This window comes from Vipera ursinii (genome assembly GCF_947247035.1).
Source record: "Vipera ursinii genome assembly, chromosome: 6".
NCBI lineage: Eukaryota > Metazoa > Chordata > Lepidosauria > Squamata > Viperidae > Vipera > Vipera ursinii.
The window spans coordinates 13334642-13349198 of record NC_139515.1 but is presented as its reverse complement, the minus strand read 5'-3'; the positions used below and the strand labels follow the sequence as shown (position 1 = coordinate 13349198).

Here is a 14557-nt window from a genome sequence, read left to right as displayed (position 1 = left end):
TTACCTTCCCACCGTAGTGGTGCCTATTTTTCTACTTGCATTTTTACGTGCTTTCAAACTGCTAGGTTGGCAGAAGCTGGGATGAGTAACAGGCGCTCACTCTGTTACGTGGCACTTGGGATTCGACCTGCCAAACTGCCGACCTTCTGATCGACAAGCTCAGCGTCCTAACCCACTGAGCCACCACGTTCCTCTTGATAGATAGATAGAAAGATGGGTGAGTGGGTGGGTGGGTAGATAGATAGATTAGATAGATAGATATCCATGGAATCCTTCCTCGTCTCTCTCTTAGCTTGTTGAAGTCAGCTCTCTTAAAGACTAAAACACTACTCTGACTTGGTTTAGTTACCTGTGGTTGCATTATGATGAATCCAAGTATGACAAGTCACTCTCCCTCAGAGTTCCTATAACTTCTTCTCCCTCAACCATTTCTTCCCTATTAGGTAAAAGGTAAGGTAAAGGTTCCCCCGCACATTCGTGCTAGTCGTTTCCGACTCTAGGGGCCGGTGCTCATCTCCGTTTCAAAGCCGAAGAGCCAGCGCTTGTCCGAGGACGTCTCCGTGGTCATGTGGCCGGCATGACTAGACGCCAAAGGCGCACGGAACGCTGTTACCTTCCCACCGGAGTGGTCCCTATTTTTCTACTTGCATTTTTACGTGCTTTCGAACTGCTAGGTTGGCAGAAGCTGGGACGAGTAACAGGCGCTCACTCTGCTACGCGGCACTCGGGATTCGACCCGCCAAACTGCCGACCTTCCGATCGACAAGCTCCTATTAGTAGGATTTAATTCAGTGTAGCCGTCCTTCTTGTTCCCTCCTCTACCTTTTGTATGACAAAGTTGTCAGCTAAGCGTGTCAGGAACCTGTTTGGTTTCCCGCTCCTTGCAGTTTGTTTCCCAACTGATAACAGTAATTTACTGATTTAGTTACGTATATTCTCCGAAGTCTGAGCACTTAAAAATCAGCAGTTTTTACTAGTCTCAACATCCCATGAAGCAACCAATCAGCAAACACTCTCTCGGTGGTTTGATCCCTCAGTGTGGAGATGCAAATATCAAAGTATGCCAGTGCTGGATTTGGAGTACACAGCCTGACTACCATCTCAGAGATATAAACTCAAGTGATGCTTAGAAAAAACTTACTGAAATCCACAAGGGATCAGTCAAAACTAAGTTAGAAAATGTAAACGGAGCCATTCCACCTTGTTATGTTTTGTTGCAAGCTCCACTTATTTTTCCTATTTATATGTATATGTGCAATCTTGATTTACAACAGTCTTACAAACAATCTTTTTTCCCTTCTGCCTTCATTTTATTCATATTCTATGTCTGGAAGTTGGCTTAGGTTGAGTGATTTATAAATCCATATTGACTACCAGCTCATTTTATTTCCAGGAGGTCCAAGTAAATTAATTTCAATGCTACTCGTTACGTTAATGTAATGTAAGGCTATGAATTATTACTTAAGCCGCTCTTAATATTTAGATGACACATATTTTTATTTCACTATTTCAATTTCATATTACTGATACATTGTTAGGTTGCATAATTTTTCAGATTAAAAAAACATGCTATGCATTATTTCCATATGACATTTTAACTATTAGTGTTTTCACATAGACTATAGCAGAATTATTGCAGGATCTACGAGAACAGTTGGAAATAAGTTTTAACTCAATTCACCATTAAGGTCATAGGCTCTAAATCTCAAAGATACAGGAAATGCTAACCTGCAATTCCAGTTGGACTGCAAACTGTTCTTACACAAGATTGAGGTATTTTCCTAGACATTCTCTAGTTCATAGATTGGTATTAATGACAGTCTTTCTGAGGAACATAATAGATCTGCTTGCTTCTCTTCTGATAATGGTACAAACCTTTTTTTTAATAATACCTTGATCTTAAAACAAGATTTTATAAGTGCCAAAAGTAATTGCTTGTATTCAGAGTAAAGCACAATATCATGTAAATCACTTGGTAGATTAGTTACAACTCCTTAAAAATTCTACAGTCCGTCAAACCATTGAACTGTAATGTACCCCTGGACTTTCAACCTAATTATGAAATAGAGTTTCATCACACATTAAGATGCTACAGTTATGACCCAGGTCGCCTAGCCAGAGGCAAGCATCAACAGAGTCCTTTATACAGATAATCCTCAACTTACGACCACAATTGAACCTAGAACAGTGATGGCAAACCTTTTAGAGACCAAGTGCCCAAAGTGCAACCCCAAACCCACTTATGTATCGTCGGGTGCCGGGTGGGTGTGGCCCATTGGGTGGGCATGGCTGCGGTGGTAACGGCAGACTGGGTGTGACTAAAAAGTTCAAGCAATCAATTCCAACTTTACGAGATCTTTTTTCCCCCACAAAAAGTTGAAATTAATTGATTGATTGAACCTTTTTTTGTTTTTTGCACATGGCGGCGGAGGCCTATAGCGAAAAGGTTTTATAAAACCCAGCTGAAGGCCTAGGACTGGGGCGACACCGCGTGTGCCCAGAGAGAGGACTCTGCGTGCCACCTGTGGCATACGTGGCATAGGTTCGCCACCACGGGCCTAGAATTTATGTTGATAAGTGAGAAATTTGCTAAGTGAGTTTTGCCCCATTTTGCGACTTTTTGCCACGTTAGTTAAGCGAATCATGGCAGTTGTTAAGTTAGTAACATGTTGTTAAGTGAATCTGGTTTCTCCATTGACTTTTCTGGTCAGAAGGTTGCAAAAGGAGATCACATGATCTTGGGACATAGCAACGGCCATAAATATGAACCAGTTGCCAAGCCTCTCAATTCTGATCACAGGTTCATGGGGATGCTGCAAAGGTCGTAATTTGAAAAAACGGTCATGTCCATTTTTACGGTGCAGTTGTAACTCTGAACGGTCACTAAATGAACCGTTGTAAGTCGAGGACTACCTGCACTACACTGATTAAAGGCTACAACATAGGGTTCTACAATGGCCAGAAAGGCTGCACCCCACACTACCCTGAAGGCAGCCACCTCCGGTCCCCCAAACAACAGCCAGTAAACAATAAAGGAAGTCCAAAGAAAAGGTGCAAGTTCAAGGGGCAAGGTTCAGAGTCAAGGTCCAAAGGGCAAGGCAAGTCCACGAGGCCAAAGGCAAGGCAGAGGCATGAGTCAAAACCGGGGAATGTAAGCCAAAGCAAACAATCCTTCCTGAAAAAGACAGACAGACACACATACACACACACACACACACATGCTTCTCCTTAAGTCAACCCACACCAGGTGTTCCTTGTCAGGAGGGGCAGGGTGACCTTGCAGGCTTCCTTTGAGTTTGTCTCCACTCTACTCTCCGTGCCCTTGGATCGAGTGGGGGAGGCAGCTGTTCATCCTCAGAGGGGATCTGCTGCCTAACGGCACCGCTGCCCGTCTGCAGCCGAATCCTTCCCTGTGTGTCTGTGAGGGCAGGCAACTCTCTGTCCGGTCAACCACCTTCCCCAATGACTGAGGGGCCTGGGACAACATCGTCCTCAGCTCCTGGCTTCTCCGAACGTTCCCAGGGAGATGTGTCATCCCCGTTGGACAGTCCCGGTTCCAACTCTTCCTACTCTGAACCGGGCTCCGATGGGGCCATGACAACTGCAGTCTTTTTAGGGATGTTGTTACCAAAAGCTCTGTAGGTCATTTCTAAAGATTCTAACGTTAAGGATGTACGGAATTCAGTTAGAAAGTAAAATCCTCCATGACATCTTCCAGTCAGACCACACACTAACCTTGTCCAAGTCTGACACTTTGGATAGGAACTGATAGGAAGTCGGCAGAGATCAGTAGCTCCATAAGAACCATAGGAAATCACACACACACACACACACACACACACACACACACACACACACACACATGCCCCAAACATGGACCCATCACCCAAGGTCAACACAAAGGCACACAAAGGTGATAAAACTGGACAAGCGTGACTGCCATTCAGGTAAACATTTCTTTCAGAATATTAGAGATTACAATTAATAAATGAAAGATCCCTTCCTCTGACAGCCATCTCCAGCCTCAATTTTAATTAAACAGGAAGCCAGTTCATACGGTAAAACGCACAAGCTCAGCAAGGTGCTTGACCACTGAACACCTGTTTCTGGCCATCCAGTTAATTACAGTTTCCAGTAATTCCTAATTGGCAAGCTTGGAGGAAAGAAGAAAAGATATAAAGGTAAACACTTGAGAAATGTAACTCCAGTAGCCTAGCTTTCAATCCCTAGACTGCACATTACGCTGTTGAAATCAACTCTACTCCAAATAATCCATGGATGCTAGGTCGAGATTCGAACTCATGAATTTTCTTCTAATACTAACCTATGTTTCCAGTTCCTTATAAATGCACTGTTTGAAATCCTACCATTTTGTGCAAGGCCTTTAGAAAGAAAATGTTATGTGCAATAATAATAGATAACATGTCTGGTCTTTCTTCTGAGCACAGTTGCCCAATACATTCATGACTGAGATTTCCTGTAAAAAAATTCAGTGTTCCAATTACACAATAGGATAAGAAACTCAGTGCAAATATGGTGTGTATACACACACACACACACACACATACACACACATATTTCCAGTGCAAAATGAAAATGTAAAGGTAGCATCACTAAATTTAGACTATGCAATGTCATTCATTATAGCTCTCCATATCTGTCCCTGCAAATACTGTATATACCAATAAAAACTGCCACCTCTCTCATCAAATCGATCACGTCTTTTTATATCTTCAACCATCTTTAAGCATACTGCTTAATATATATGTAATTTACTGACTGATGCTCTTCATTTAATCAATCTACGAACCTCCTTTCTCCCCAAAATGAAAATTATCCAACGCCTGTGAAATTTTGCTAGTGTCACCTTGTTCATGAAATGCCTTTCCCAGAGATTGTTTAGACTGGATGTTTTTTTCTTTTTTTGGAAATTTTAAGACTGGATCAAGAGCTTATAATAATCAACATTGTTCTTAGACATTACTATTGTCCTTTAACTTTTACTGTACATTCATTCATAGATCATACAGTTTCCTTTTTTGGGCTAAACAATATTGTGAAAAGCACAGAAAAGGAGCAAAAATAACAAGCTAAAGAAAGTAAAGACATGAGATAAGAAATAGTAAAGGAAATACCACTAAATCTAAACCTTCCTTACAAAGTTTGCATGCAAAAAACAAACATAAGAAAAAAAATCAATAATACAATAAATACAATTTAAAAACTGCAAGAAAATCTTGACACAATTAATAATTAATACAATTTAAAAACTGCAAGAAAATCTTGACACAATTAATAATTAATACCATAAGGGAGGAACCAGATTACTTCTAGGAGCTATAGTTAGTGATACATTTTTTGTGACTTTCTTAGATGTTTCTGAAGTGGTCATCTAAAAAGAAGGGTAATGGTCTCCTGGTCACAATGGCCATTAAAGATGCTAACAATTACACCTCTTCATATATTGTAAACTGTTTCCCCCAAGTTGCTTCATATATCAACTTTTTTTTTTCTGTTAAACTCATCAATTCCATCTAATTGCTGTTTTTTTTTATTTCTCAACCTATTCACTCATTTAATCCCCATTCATTCTCTTTATTCATTTGACAGTTAATTGTGATTTGACAATGAAGATATCAAAGTGATGATTAGCTTCTGCCTTTTAGGCTGAACCATCAACAATAAGCGAAAAGGCAACCAAGAAACATGCACAAGCCAACACTGGATAGAATAGCCATAAAGTTATGCAAATGCTATGGTCATGTCTATACCAGAATCATGCATGCTGCGGAATTCTCAGTAATTATTGTGGAAGTGAAAGTTGGACTTTGGCCAGCCAAGGAAACAATCCGATGGATTATCGAACAAATCAAGCCAGAGTTTTCGCGCAAGGCACAAATCACCAGGGTCAAATTATCCTACCTTGGACACATCATGCAAAGCCCCAACTCTCTATAAAAGATCAAAGGGAAGAAGGGGATAACCAGCAGCAAGGCGGATGTATTCAGTTACAATGGCAATGAGTGTATCATGGGGAGGCCTGAAAGAACAGGTTAGGGATGCATCAACATGGAGAAGATCTATCTCTGCAGTTGCCAGGAGTCGAAAATGACTTAATGGCATATACAAAATCAATCAATATGAGGGGGAAAAAATCCACGGTTTTGTGTGTTGCCTGCATCTTGCAGATGGGGCTTTGCTTATTTGTGTGGCCCAGTAGGTGGCATGTCGTGACCCGGTACTGATCCACTGACTGGGTGTTGGGGACCCCTGCATTAGATTGCTTTACTTTATTAACTAGTTACCAGCTGATTTCTGGGACCAATTCAAGGTGCTACAGGTCATCTTATATATATATAGCCGTTCAGGACCCAGGCCTGTATATTTAGGGATTGCTTATCTCCAATTGTTTCTGTGCACCTTAGACGATCAAACAGGATTGGTGTGCTCTGTGTTCTATAAAGAAAATAGTGCCATTTTTATGAGAGCTCAGGGACGTGCCTTATCTATTGCTATACCTGTTCTCCGGTATTCTCCCTGGCCTGTTGCTCTCTGACCCTGCTGACCTTCAAGAAAACTGTATAAGCCTGCTTATTCCAAGAGGCCCAGGGCTATGATGATTTGTAATATGACTACGTTATTTTTCATTTCTGTATTCCTTGCTGTGATGCTATTATATTACAGTGCTTATTCCTGTACGGTTTTTTTTTACCTTGCTCCTGATTTTATGCAAAAGTCAAAATTTATTTCTCTAGCTGAGGGGATTCCATAGCAGAGCCTCACACATTGAAAAGGAGCAATATATTGGATATTCTGACCAAAAGTAATTTAGGAAAAAGCAAGTACAGCGAACTGTAGTCAAAACAGCACAGAAGCCCTTGCAAGGTTCTATGCATGAGAGATAGTAATTTGGCAAAAGCACTCATACTTCCAAACACTGCGAGGAAGCGTAAGAGTCACATGTTACATTTAACTATAATGTAATTTAATCCAATTTTGTTTTAGCAGAATGTGAGAAGAGAGTCAACTGTGATGTTTTTAAGAAACAGTAGTTAAACAAACAATGCCTTAAATCAGATCGTTGTGTGCAATTTCACCTTCCGAAATGTCTGCTGCTAGAAGCATCATCTCATCATCTGGGGGGGGGGAGGAGTGGGGAGAGACAGTGAATTTAAGAGAACCTTTCTATTTCCAATTTGATCCATTTGCTGTTCAGCAGGATCTTCAGCTAATCAGGATGAAGCCTCAGTTTATTCATACATATTTAGTCCTTCACTGAGTTCCTTTAACACTTCATAGTATACGTCTAGATATAAAAAGCATGAAAGACAACAGAACTTTTAGGATTTCAAATAGCTATTGAATATGAGTTTGAAAAAAACCTTCAATATCACTACCTATAGGTAACAGTGCAAGAAGCTGTCTCCACATCAGTCAAATCTCCCAGATGGATCCCATGGTTGATGGCACAAAATATAGAGGGTTCAATAGGAACTCACTCCCTTTACCTTTCTTAGTAACCCTAACAAGAATTTGAAGACAGATAGTTCCTGTGTTAATATAAAATGAACAATTATGGTCAGCAAAATCAAGATAGCTTACTGTTCTGTTTCTTCATAGGTCTGTGTTTTTTTTAACTTTTACCCTACATGCCATACCTTGAATAATATTATACTTTTTTTCTTTTCCATCATTTGGCTCTCATCAAAACAAGCATGTTTTTCCATCAAATATCTAAACATTACTTGGTAACCTGGACCTGTAGGATTTATTTTGGATCTAGGTGGTGTTTCTTCTAAGACTGCCAATGTGCCTCATCCCAGATATACAATTACTACAGTATTTATCTCCACATCTATAACTTTGACTGGCAAACTTTTTTTCTGTTCAATCATGCCCAGTTCTCAGACTGCCTGGGCAAGTTTCTGCATTTTCCTTGGCAAGGTTCTTCAGAAGTGGTTTGCCATTGCCTCCTTCCTGGGGTTGAGACAAAGTGACTGGCTCAAGAACACCCAGGTGGCTTTGTGCCTAAGCCAAGACTAGAACTTGTAGTCTCCTGTTCTAGCATAATGCTTTCATAATGAAAAGCCAAATCCAACACAAAGCAAGGTTTACAAGGAATAGGTGAGAGATATGTCAACTAAAGAACTTGTCATTTAACTGACTGCCAATCCACGTTGACAGCTTCAGTTTTAACACATTACTCCAATGTTCAAGCTATGTGGATTACATTCTAACCTACAAGCTGTATGCATGCAGCCTCTTTGCATGCAGCCTCTGGTTTGTTTAAATTTGGTCTGTCATGCAAACCCAGATTTTATAATTCAATGAACCATGGTTAAGGTAACCAGAGATGTGAGTAAAGAATGAGCAGTGAATAGTGCTTAAATTACAGGCCAACCACCTCACAACAGGGTAGGGCATTTGTCCAATGTATTCCAAGTAAGAAGGAAAATATTATGAAATTGATGAATAATAATTTGTAATCCTTTCTAATCAAGCCAGACTACTGCTATTGTTTATTATTATGCTCTCATTAGTTTTTACTGATAACCATTTTTAAAAGGAGACTTGACCAAAGTTAACATGCAGGATAGCATTTGTCTCTTAGATGCCAGAAGACTCCTGTGTTTATAACTTTATCATTTTCATCCTTCATTACTACCCATCACCTGAAAACCGAAGGGCTTGCCCTTCAATTTTAAGCAACTCTGTGAGAAATGAGTTTTGACTCAAAGTCATCCAGGCAATTTGCATGGCTTGAAGGTGCAGCCCTCTACATACATACATACATACATACATACATACATACATACATACATACACACACACACACACAGGGGCGGGCCAGCCGCCACTCCCGCTCCTCCAGACGGGAAGGTGGGCTTCGAAATCCCACCCACGAGGTAAAAGTTGGATCCTGGATCCTCCCTCACCAGCCTTGGGCGAGGCTGACTGGCCGATGACCTTGAACCAATCGCCGTCTTCTTCGACCTACCCAGAGTGACTGGGGCAGTCAGTCATTCGTTTACCGGAGAAAATGAGACCCAAAGGTGATCCCAGGAGGATGGAGGATGGGAAGAGTCCACTTCCATACCTTCCGCAGGACCAGCTGAGCAGTCTCCACACCCCAGATCCCCCGGGACCCCGAGCCCACTAGCTGCCACCCATCTTCCCCCAAGGGCTGAATGGAAAAAAACTCTCTCGGCAGGGAAACCGATCTCTTCTCGCTCACCTCGCTGTCTCCCGGGGTCTCTTCCGCAGCCCCGGCTCCAAGCGGCGAAGAGCAGGTCCGCCTCAGCCCCTCACCGGCGCCTCCCCCGGGGCAGCTCGAACGGCCAGGCAACTCCAACCCGAGCCCGTCGCCCGCTCCCTTCGGACGCAGAGGACTCCCTGCGCGGCCTCCGCCGTTCTCTTCCGGGCTCTCATTGGCCGCCGCCTCAGAAGCGCCCCCTCCCGATTGGATAGCCGCAAAACCTGCAGGATATCCGCATCCGCCTCATTTAGCTGCTTCCTCGGCTTCTATTTTATATATATATATATATTTTTAAACGAAGGGACCCATCCCGTTGCTTTTCCTCGCCGCTCGCCAATCAGCTTCAACTTCCTCTTTTTTACGGAGAAGAGAGAGAAAGAAGAGGACGCATGCGTGCAGCGAAACCGGGTGGGTCAGCTTTCCAGGCTGGCGCGTCGCGTTCAGCTTCTTGGGATGGATCCTTCAGATGGGGATCCTGGTGAGCTCTGAACTTGGCTTGGACTTGTTTTGTGACCCGGCTAGGTAACGAAACCAAAGGCAACGGGTAACGACACGCCTGCAAGCAAACTTCCAAACTAGACATCGCCAAGGGCTCCAGAGCAATTTGCTTCTATTGGATCCCTTTTCCAAGCTTGTAACGATCCGGCCTCCCATTTCCTGTTTCAGCCTAACCCAAGGCCATGCACAGGTTGTAGTCACAACAGTGACAGCTCATATTTGTCTAAATTTTTTTGGGGGGGGGATTGCTAACAAAGAGTTAAAGGGAGACTAATAAATTTGAAATGGCCATATCAGTCTCCCTTTAACTCTTTGTTAGCAATCAAAAAAATTTTTTTACACGCACACACACATATAGGATCTTTCTCTCTATATCTATATCTATATCTATCTATCTATCTATAGGTAAGGTAAAGGTTCCCCCGCACATGCGTGCTAGTCGTTTCCGACTCTAGGGGCCGGTGCTCATCACCGTTTCAAAGCCGAAGAGCCAGCGCTTGTCCGAGGACGTCTCCGTGGTCATGTGGCCGGCATGACTAGACGCCAAAGGCACACGGAACGCTGTTACCTTCCCACCGGAGTGGTCCCTATTTTTCTACTTGCATTTTTACATGCTTTCGAGCTGCTAGGTGGGCAGAAGCTGGGACGAGTAACAGGCGCTCACTCTGCTACGCAGCACTCGGGATTCGACCCGCCAAACTGCCGACCTTCCGATCGACAAGCTCAGCGTCCTAACCCACTGAGCCACCGCGTCCCTTATCTATCTATCTATCTATATATATGTGTGTGTGTAAAAAATTTTTTGGATTGCTAACAGCACACACACATATATATATATATTGAATCTCTCTCTCTCTCTCTCTCTCTCTCTATATATATATATATATATATATATATATATATGATATATATGTGTGTGTGTGTGTGTGTGTAAAAATTTATATATATGTGTGTGTGTGTGTTAAGTGTAGAATATCTTGCTAGGCCCCAAATGCGGGATAAATCTTGTATGTATGTATATGTATATGTGTATATGTATATGTACACACACACACATATATAAATCCACCCTTGCTTTCACTCAAATAAGAGTGGCGAAAAACAATCCCTCCTCTTCATTCGGGATGAAGCTCAGCCGTTGGGAGCACCAGACTTGACCAGGGCTTGGCAGCTAAGCATGGGCCACTCCTGATTTCGATGAGACGCTCAATCAAGCCCTTCCAGAAAGCTACAGAAAAGCTTTAATTTCAGGACAAAATGAAACATTCTACTCAGGCTTACATTTCAGGAGGCATCCCTACCCAGAAAGCAAGCCAAAGAAGTTGGCATGGTACAGATAATACCTAACCAATTGCACACTTTCTGAGATATTATTAACGAACACAGTCACACAAGATTTGGTTACCTCCTGAGTGGATTACTGGAATACACTTTATATGGGAACCCTTAAAGGACATCCAGAACCTGCAGTTAGTCCAGAAGCATCTTAAGCTTTTATCCAGTTGCGAGTCTCTTTAAGTCTGTCAGCATCCTATGTAGGAAATTATGTAGATAGGTTATTACAATATGTGTCGTCATTTTCCTTGCTGTTCTCAAAATACATTGCTTCTGAGTTTCCCAAAGGGATGTGAAGCTTGGCTGAACTATACTGTGGTGCTCTCTTATGTACCGAGAGGGCAGTAGTGACAGGGAATACTGTATTACAAGATTGTTTCTCCTTGAAATGGCAATCTCTTTGGTTGCCATTGTTATAGTGCCAGAACTCTGATTTTAGGAAAATTTGAATATATAAATTATTTGATATATGCTATATGTACGATACGTATATAATAGTACCACCACCAGATGAATTCACAATTGGTTGACCAACCGCACCCAGTGTGTAGTCCTCAGTGAAACTACATCCACAGGGAGGGAAGTATGAAGTGGGGTACCTTAAGGTTCTGTCTTGCGCCTAGTGCTCTTCAACATTTTCATAAATGTTCTAAATGAAGGAATAGGAGGGGAACTCATAAAATTTGCAGATGACACCAAGCTGGGGGGAAATGCTAACACACTGGAAGATAGATTCAAGATTCAGAAGGTTGTTGACAGACTTGAGCATTGGACCCTATCCAACAAGATGCAATTCAGTAGTGAAAAAAGTTTAAATCCTTCACTTAGGCTAGAAAAATGAAATGTAAAGGTACAGAATATGCGGTACTTGGCTCAACAGTAGTAACTATGAGAGAGATCTAGGTGTCCTGGTGGACTACCACTTGAATATGAGCCAGTGGTGTGTTGCAGCTAAAAAGCCAATGCAGTCCTAGGCTATATTAACAGAGGGATAGCATCAAGATCACGAGATGTGATAATTCCTATTTATTTGTTTATTTATTTAGCTGCCCATTTCATCATGGGGCTACTCTGGGCTGCTTACAATAGTAGAATGTAAAATTATTAAAAAAAATGTAAATGTAACAATAGTACAATAAAAATAATGAACATAGCGCAATATGAATTAAAAGATGGATGGGGAGAGAGCAAGATGCGCAGGGGGGAAGTGGGTCTGCCATTAGTCTAATAGTTTTTACATCACACTGGTGAGGCCACATTTCGAATATTGCATCTAGTTCTGGTTACCGCAATGCAAAAAACATGTTGAGACCCTGGAAAGCATGCAGAGAAGAGCTACAAAGATGATAAAAGATTTGAAGGCTAAATTGTATAAAAAAAGTTTGAGGGAGCTAGGAATGTCTAGCCTATCGAAGAAAAAGATGATGGGGCATGATAACTGTCTTCCAGTGCTTGAGGGTTGTCACAGAAAAGAGGGGATTGACTTATTCTCCAGAGCACCAGAGGGCAGGACAAGAAGAAATGGGTGGAAGCTTGTTAAAGAGAGATACAACTTAGAACTAAGGAGAAATTTCCTGATAATAAGAACAGTCAGTGTAGCTTGCCAACTTTAATTCTGGGTGCTCCTTTGCTGGAGGTTTTCAAAAATAGACTGGACATTTGTCTGGGATGGTGTAAGGACTCTTGTCTTGAGGGGGTTGAACTGGGAGACTTCCGAAGTCCTATGTTTCTATATGCCTACACAGGTGACTCTTAAGAGGATGGAATAATGAAAATACCTTGCCATCTAACATTATTATCAATGGAAATTTGGTATCTTCCTTAATTATTTATTTGTTTATTTATTTATTAATGGGATTTATATCCCGCCCTATCTCCCGAAGGACTCTGGGCGGCTAACAACCAAACATATAATAAGTACAGAAATTAAGATAAAAATAAAATTAAAATCATCTGCAATAAATTAAAATTAAAAACTAAAAATAAATTAAAAATTGTAAATATAATTAATTAAAATGCCTGTCAGTCCAGGTCAGCCTGGTGGAATAGGAGTGTTTTGAGGCCGTGGCGAAAGGATTGGAGATTTTGGGCCATCCGAAGCTCAGGGGGGAGCTGATTCCATAGGAATTAATGGGTTTCAGTCTTCTTTGGCATCTATCTTGTTTTACAACCGCTATCGCTGTTTTCGATAGGTTCGGCTGTGTTTTGTTTTTTTTCATTTTCAATAAAAACAGATAGGAAAGAATGAAGCTGTTCTGCTTCCTCCCTATGGCCGGTCACCTTTTTGCCGTCTGTTTCCATCAGTGGACTGATCATTTCCTGGACTTATTGAAAACTTTTATTAGTCTTGGCATTACAAGTAGTCTTCTTCTTACAACCACAACTGAGCCCCAAATGGCTAAATGAGAGATAAGTGAATTTTGTCTCATTTTACGAACTTTCTTGCTACAGTTGTTAAGTGAATCACTACAGTCGTTAAGTTAGTAACACAGTCATTAAGTGTTCCTTAATGCCTTCCCCATTGACTTTGCCTGTCAGAAGGTTGTATGTCCCCAGGACACTGCAACCATCATTAATACGAGCCAGTTGCCAAGCGTCTGAATTTTGATCACGTGGGGATGTTGCAGCGGTTGTGTGAAAAACAGTCATCAGTCACTTTTTCAGTGCCATTGTAAGTTCGAATGGTCACTAAACGAATTGTGGTAAGTCAAGGATTATCTTTAGTTGCTAGTTTTAGCTCATTCTGTGAGCTTACTCTTCCTGATTCCCTCCTTGCAGATTGGGGCTATTTGTTGGTATTCTCTCTTAGTTATGTACCCTCCTTTCCATTTTTTATATTTGACTTTTTTTTAATTGCTCAATTTGCCAGAGAGCTTTTTCTGCATCCATGCTGGTTTAGTGTGGTGTCTTTTGTTTTTCTTTTTCTGAGGTATTGTTCTTGCTTAGGCCTTCATTATCTCATTTTTCAGTGTTTCCCAAGTATCTTGAACCATTTTTCCTTTTCGGATTTCCATCCATGGAATCCTTCCTAATCCCTCTATTACCTTATGAAAATCAGCTCTCTTAAAGCCTAAAATACTAGTCTGACTAGTTACCTGTGGTTGCATTAAGGTGAATTCAAGTATAATATGGTCACTCTTCTCCAAAGTTCTTATAACTTTTTCTTCCTCAATCATATCATCCCTATTAGTAAGATTAAGTCCAGTATAGCGGTCCCTCTTGCTCCCTCATCTACTTTTTCTATGACAAAGCTGTCAGCTAGACATGTCAGGAACTTGCAGGACCCAGTCTGGGTCAGTTACCTCGACCAGAGGTTTATTCTTCTGAGCTTTTAGACTTGTGCTGGAGCCCATCCTCGGAGAACTTGAATTCAAGTCCAAAAGCTCAGATGACTAAAGCTCTGGTCCTGGTGACTGACCCAGACTGGATCCTGCAACATTATCCCGGGATATGTATTTTCCTTCATTC

At 41.5% G+C, this 14557-nt stretch overlaps 1 protein-coding gene across 2 annotated transcripts in view; it reads right to left on the bottom strand.

Moving 5' to 3' along the window:
• The window catches only part of PACSIN2 (protein kinase C and casein kinase substrate in neurons 2), a 53783-nt gene extending 44210 nt beyond the window's left edge, over nucleotides 1–9573 (bottom strand). For both annotated transcript variants that reach the window (XM_083366309.1, XM_083366310.1), the window contains exon 1: nucleotides 9236–9573. The gene's annotated coding sequence lies outside the window, so the exon portion shown is untranslated. The remainder of the gene's footprint in view (nucleotides 1–9235) is intronic.
• Nucleotides 9574–14557: the final 4984 nt, after the last annotated feature.